This window comes from Penaeus monodon, chromosome 5 (assembly GCF_015228065.2).
Source record: "Penaeus monodon isolate SGIC_2016 chromosome 5, NSTDA_Pmon_1, whole genome shotgun sequence".
Lineage (NCBI taxonomy): Eukaryota > Metazoa > Arthropoda > Malacostraca > Decapoda > Penaeidae > Penaeus > Penaeus monodon.
This window is the reverse complement of record NC_051390.1, coordinates 53,114,080-53,121,810: the sequence shown is the minus strand read 5'-3', so window position 1 is coordinate 53,121,810 and position 7,731 is coordinate 53,114,080. Positions and strand designations below refer to the sequence as shown.

The following is a 7,731-nucleotide window of genomic DNA, read 5'->3' as shown; positions in this document are numbered from 1 at the left end:
ACAGTTGACGATATCTACGCAATTCTTTATCCGCTTTATCCAAACGAGAGTTGGATAAAAGCTACGTTCACATTGTATGTTAATGAAATAGCATTGTTTTGAATGATAAAAATCTCATCACTGCATCGAAACGTTTCTTTAAATGAGAAAAGTTAACCCTCCCTCCCCCTCCCCCTGCCCTGCCCCCCCCCCCAAGGCTTCCTGCGTCCCACGTGGCCTCCAAACGCCGCTCGTCTGTAAAACCTTTCCTACTGTGTTATTTTTTTGTCTTTGTTGTGTATTAGTGGGTATCTTTACGGATGTGTGTGGGATTGACAGATACATGTATGTGTATGCACACACACACACACATACACGCACACACACACCCCACACACACACACGCACACAGCACTTACTCGCACGCACACAAAACCACACACACAAAAACAAACAAACAAACAAACAAACACACCAAAACACAAAACACAACACGCACACATACGCACGTACGTACACACACACACACACACACACCCCACACACACAAAACACACACACACACACACACCACACACACACACACACACACACACACACAAAAACATATATATATATATATATATAATATATATATATATAATATATATAATATATGAATATGTGTTACAGCACTCAAATTATCACGAATCAACCATCAACCAGGAACCCGAACCCAAAAAACCCATCGCGCCTGTATTTAGGGCTCAGCACACCCCCCCCCCTTCCTCTTGAGAACGACGCCCCGCGCACCTGCCTCCTTCGTTCGTTCACATCGGCCAGGGGAGAGGAGGGTCCCCCGCGGCCCCTGTGTTGCACTTACAATCTGCTGATACCTACACTCATAGGCACACCTACATTCATTTATACACACGTCTAAGCACACACACACACACACACACACACACACACACACAAACACAACAACACACACAAACCACACACACACACACCCCACAACACACACACAAACATACACCACACACACACACACCCCACCACACACACACACCACACACTCGCGCGAGCACTGTGGGGTATTGCAAGACCTATATGAATAGGGTCTCGTCACTTGCCAGTTCTGCGCAGTTTTGAACGACACGGCCTATGACGTTACCTGATAACGCTTGGGTGGGGGATTCGAGAATGGTAGGATAGAGAAAGGAGAGAAGGGGAAGCGGTAACCCACTGGAGCAAAAACTAGTGTTTTTTAAATTTGGCTCATTCATATATATATATATATATATATATTTATATTAATATATATATATATATATATATATGTATGTATGTATGTATATGTATATATATATTGTGTGTATATGTATATATATATATATATATATATATATATATATATATATATATATATTCTTTTTTTTATTAGCTCAGTGACGAGTGATTTCATATTGGAATGTTCAAATTTTGTTTCGTTTCACACCCTGAGAATGAAAATCTTACAAGACTGGGAAGAAAAATCAGAAACGAGATGGCGGTAAATATAACGATTGTCTGAATTTTGAAAATTCAATCTTTAGAACGACGAACTTAAGAGGTATGCACTGATCATCAAGGAGATAATGTATGTTTCGGATTCTGCATTAATGCATGTTCAATGACAAAGCATCAACATAAATATTTAAAAAAGTGTCTTATACCATGAAAGGAAGTTGTGTAACGCAAAGAATTAATGAAGCGCCATTGTCTTATATATTTTCAGTACATCTAGTACACCCTACAGTGTTTAGATATTGAAGGGTACACATCAAAGGTATTCTGTAAAGTGAGCCACTAGTTAGACACCGTGCATTGGTTGCTTCTTCCCCTGTCCACGATGTCTAGTATGCAAGGACGCAAAACTTACACACTACTAATGATTGTGGTTATGTAAAAACAACATACGGATAAAACAACGTAGCTCTATTCTAAAACTGCCCAGTAAGACAATCCTTTAATTTAGCTAGGAACTGACTGATAAGCATTGTAAATGAAACCAAAACGGGTCGAGGTAACCGGGGATTTCCCAAACGCAGGTAATGCGCTACACCACCACGTACAGTGCTCGTTTGCAAAATATAAACTTACTGTTTGGAGGGCGAACAAGAACTAACACAGGTATGTAATGACTGACCAAATATACAAATTATAATTTCTTTAAGGTAGTTATATATCAAAATACCGCAAAATGATACATAGATTTATAACTGGCTACAAACAAATAAAATCTTATTTCTAATCATAATACATCGTTTTACACGATATTAGTAAAGAGAGAAATACCCTTGGAAGATAAAGTGACAGGCATCAAACCTGAATTGCGTTATATCATATTTTGAATAGATCTTGGTACCGGAAATTCTAGTATTTTATTAACATTAATATTTGCAGGACCGTAAAAGAGAAAATTCCCTATTATGAAAATTACTAAAATTCTTTTACTTTCCTATGCACATTTTCGTCCCGGTAGGAAATCTTAACGTGGAAAATTTTGCCAGATATCCTGAGAATCCCTTTCGCTAATCTATCAAGCGCAGTATTGTCTCTAGTGCCACAGTTCATATTACCATTATTTCTGGGATACACATACACAACGGGCACAACCATTTGAAAACCCGGTGTATTTTAAAAAACCATAACCCCCCCGGAAGTCAATACTCTTTTGAAACTTTTTCCCCCAAAAATAATCCAAAATTTTGCCCAAAAATCGTCTAAAATCTCAAGAAAAATTTCCCCCCAAATACTCATCCAAGAAACGTTTCCAGGAATACTCATCCAAATAACGTTTCCCCAAATACCGAGAAACGTTCACTGGAATAATCAACACACAAATACCTTCTTATGTTAAACCTCAACAACCTCGTTCGTTCTACGTCCGTGACACCGAAGACCGGATCATGCTTAAAGCCAGCAGGGTATCGCAACACTGGTGACGTTTGAAGTGATAACCATGGAGGATTTTTTTTGGATTAAGTTGTTCTTAGGGAAGCACTAGTGTGGGAAAACATGGGGGCATTTATTTCTTTCTTATTTTTCAGAATCCTACGTTTATCATAGCTTGTAAGAACAAGCTATTCTTCTTAGTTTCACATTCTGTATTATCAGTCTTTTATGAAATACACGCGGCTGAACTGGCGGCACCATACCTCTTTAATTTTTCTTGTTTCTTGATCAGAGGAATGTCTCCTTTGGTATGCGTGAACTTCTGTGGAAAAAAAAAATCATTTCTTTTACAAATACGACCAAAACTCCACAAAATCCATTGTCCTTATGCCTACGTGCTACAAAATAAACAAAGGGAGACCCTAATCTAACCTAATAAGCACTTATTTAGATTCTAACCTAACCTATATCTAATGTAATGTTTGTGGATGCATAATAACCCTATTAGTAAGTCTACATTCAGTGACACTGCTGTCTTATTCACTATTATGTTACATTTGTATTGAATCTCTGATGACGCTTTATAGGGCTAAAAAAAAACAAAGCATAAATTCAATGAAAATCGCCATGTCAGTGTATGTATTCCGATGAAAAGTATATTAACGAAACACCATGTTTATCAATTTTTTTTTTTTTTTTTTTTTTTTTTATATATCCCCCTTATTCCAATGGGTTAACTACCAGCGCTATTTTGCCTAGAATAGTGGCACTATAAAAAAAAAAAAGATTGCTTGGAAAATAATTCCATAGACGTATTATTGTCGAAATCATTACCTTTTAGAAAACACCATATTAACATTAAAAACTTCCAAAGTAACAACGTTATACTACGGCAGTAAACACGACTTGGTAACTTCAAGGAACCTTTCACTTCACTCGCCCACTGTTGCTCAGTTGCATGCAGAGCTTCTTCGGATGTAGTCTGTTGAAGAGTGCACTCGAAGAAAAACTGGATTTATATGGATGTAATTATTCTGATTACGCCAGCATTGACGAAAACAAGGAGAGTGTTGATAATCAGTCCTACAAAAGTAAAAAACATGAGTGTGTCCTATATGTCTAGAGGAATTCCAGATATTTGGACAACAAATGAAATTTTGCGTGGTTGATTTTGAACATTACAACTGATATGAAATAATAGTGTATGATAAACGTGGTAAACACAATGTTGCCTTGCCAAGCATGAAAACGGCAGTGAAAACGGGTTTTTGGTGTTTTTCCCGGGCAAGCCTCGCCCCTTTACAGGTAGGAATTTTCTCTGACGTACAGTCCATAAGGGTCCATCAACACGGTTAACAACCCGGATGACTCTCTACAACCCGGGTTTTAACGCACCCAGTGTAGAAGCCCCGGGTCTTCGGGGAAAAGAAGCAAATCACGCTGATGTGATTCCATCGTCCCACAAACCGTCTTCAAAAAATCTCCGTGAAAAACCCCGGGTGGTCCGACAGCCCCGCCCCCCCTGGGAGAGTCGCCGTAAACTTTTCAATTCCCAGACCCAAATTTGGGCATTCGTTCACCCTTCGTCCCAAAGAGTAAGTACGACTTGGGCGTGATTAAAATACAGAGTGGTTACGACTGCCAGTGATGAGACAACGAGAAACACCAAGGCAGAGGGGGCAGTGGAAGGCGTCAGCAAGCCAGGGGCGTCGTCAACGCTTTGGCGCCGACGAAATTTTTTGTGATGGCTTTGTCATCCAATCCGGAGGAACTGTGATCCAAATGCAGATTAGAAGATACAGTTCTAAAACTGCCTTGGTGAGATATTTCATTCAAACACTTTTTATCTCTGTGATGTTCTTTTATACTTTTCGAAGTAAACTTGTGTCATTATGAAGCAATTGCATTCTTTCCGATTATATCGTAAATTCCTATTAATCCAGTTACATAAAATCATGACTATCTATATTATAAAAGCAATGTGCGTGGGTGGTGTGGGTGAGTAAAGCATTAAAAAGTTGTTGAAAAAAATCATTAGGATTTCTATAAATTTTTCCATGTTTTTGTTTTTTTTTTTTTTTTCAGACACCCCCTTGCAGGGGAAACGAGTGATAATAAAAGACCCGGAGTGCGACACAGAAAAAGGAGTCAGGTTTCTTTCTTTTTCCCGGAGGGAGTTACCTAAAAGCCGCGGGACATTGTGTTTCGAAAGAAGTTGGGGAACTTGGTGGGCCCGCACAGAGATTACGCATTTCTCACTTTTGGATGAACCAGAAAAATCACCTGGGCGTAAAGGCTGTGTCGACCCGCAAACTACCACGATGTTCCATAGCCAAACCATGAAGGGCAATGTGGTCGGGCCCGGGTCGACTCCAGGCCCGGGCCCCCCTCTCTGCAACCAATTTCCGCTTATCATGGCCCCCTTATCAAGACCTATGAAAACCCCCTCCACTGTAGTGTGGAACCCATGAAGGCTCTACCGTTGACACCCCGAGTCTCCTACTTAGTATCGCACGCGAGGGGCTTGCTCCACACTTGGGAAATGAAGAGACGTAACAAGTTCAGTACAGATTTGATCACAATTCTGCGTCGACGGGAGGCAGAATCTCGATGGGTCGTCGAGTTATTCAGTAAAAATATGCTTCGAAAGACCTATGGAGCACCATCAAAGACTGTGTGCCGAAAACGTCTGTGTGCGAAAATGCTGTGCAGTGGGAGAAGTAATGGATAATTTTTTGCACTTGTGTGTTCCGAGTCCGTTGGCAGAGTTTGCACCCCGCAGGACACCCAAATTTCAACACGTGTAGGCCCCAACCCATTTAACCCCTTTCCCCCCATTACAGATTTCCCATTGTCACCCACACAGGGCATCTCGCCACGTGGAAACAATCCACCAAAAGGGACTCTGCATTTACAAGTTTTTTGATCGGAAGGAGGATAAGTGACGGGGCCTTTGCAGATCCTTTTCCTAGTAGATGGGAGAGGGCTCAGAAAATTTTCCCAGTCTGCATACCATTTCCTGGATTCCTTTGTTATCGTCCTGTTATTGTGCAGCCCCAATACTGTTAAAGAATACGGGTGGTATCACTTTTTGTTATGCGGTGTCACTTATCATTGAATTTTTTCCCAGTATGTTACAGTTTTCAAAAGGCATTTTTGCACCCAAAGCTGTATCGGATTTTGGGAGTCCTCCCGTCATGATGTGTTTTTTTAGCGTCTTTTTTTTTTTTTATCATATGCAATCTTATCGACACTATATCTATTATTGAAAAAGGGTCATATAAAAGAGATGCAACTTACTCACTTATGCAGAAACCACAGACCATTTTTACTAAAAAGACATCTTATTTCCAGCCCTATTAAAGCGTTTGGGTATCGTCAGATTTTTGGTCAATGTCTTTTTTTGATGTTGGAGAATATTCAGGTAAACAACACATTAGATAAGAATAATGTGCATTCTTTTCATTGAATATAGTGCTATATGACCTTTGATGTCTAGCACATGTGTTTGTTTTAACCATTAACCATTCATCAAATACGATTTATATATATAAGTACACGTGTGTGTGTGTGTGTGTGTGTGTGTGTGTGTGTGTTAAAATATAATATATATATATATATATATATATATATATATATAAAGGTTATATAATATATAAAATATATATGTGTGTGTGTGGTGTGTGTGTGTGTGTGTGTATGTATATATATATATATATATATACAAAACACACACACACACACACACACACACAACACACATAATATATATATATATATATAATATATATATATATATATATATAAAATATATATATATATATTATATATATATATTAATATATATATATATATATATATAATATATTATATATATATATATATATATATAATATATTATATATATATATATAATATATATATATATATATAAAATAATAATATATTATATATATAATATAAAATATAATATATAATATATATATATATATATATATATATATATATATAAATACACACACACACACACACACACACACACACACGTGTACTTATATATATAAATCGTATTTGATGAATGGTTAATGGTTAAAACAAACACATGTGCTAGACATCAAAGGTCATATAGCACTATATTCAATGAAAAGAATGCACATTATTCTTATCTACATGTGCTTGACTTACCTGAATATTCTCCAGACATCAAAACAAAGGACATTGAGCCAGAAAAATGCTGACAGATATCCAAACTGCTTTAATATGGCTGGAAATAAGATAGTCATCTTTTAGTAAAAATGGTCTGTGGTTTCTGCATAAAGTGAGTAAAGACTTGCATCTCTTTTATATAGACCCATTTCAAATAATAGCATATAGTGATCGATAAGATTGCATATGATAAAAAAAAAACACAAAGACGCTAAAATTCAACACATCATGACTGGGAGAGACTCACCAAATCCGATACAGCTTGTCGGCTGCAGAATGCCGTTGAAGAACTGTAACATGACTGCAGAGAAATATGCAATGATAAGTGACACCGCATAACACAAGTGATACCACCCTGTATTCTTTAACAGTATTGGTGCTGCACAATAACAGACGACGATAACAAAGAGGAATACCAGGGAAATGGTCATGCAGACTGGGAACACGATGTTCTGAGCCCTCTCCCATCTACTAGGCAAAATGGGTGATGCTAGGGACGTCCCCTACCTGCCCTTCGATCAAAAACTTGTCAAGCAGTAGTACTCGGTGGTAGGATTGGTTCCAACGTGGCGAGATCCCTGGTCGGGTGACAATCGGAATCGTAAAGGTGTGGAAGGTACATTTGGG

The 7,731-nt window shown here is 38.2% G+C and overlaps 1 pseudogene; it reads left to right on the top strand.

Moving 5' to 3' along the window:
• The first annotated feature begins 4,545 nt into the window (after positions 1-4,545).
• Positions 4,546-7,731, top strand: part of LOC119573582 — a 5,932-nt pseudogene continuing 2,746 nt past the window's right edge.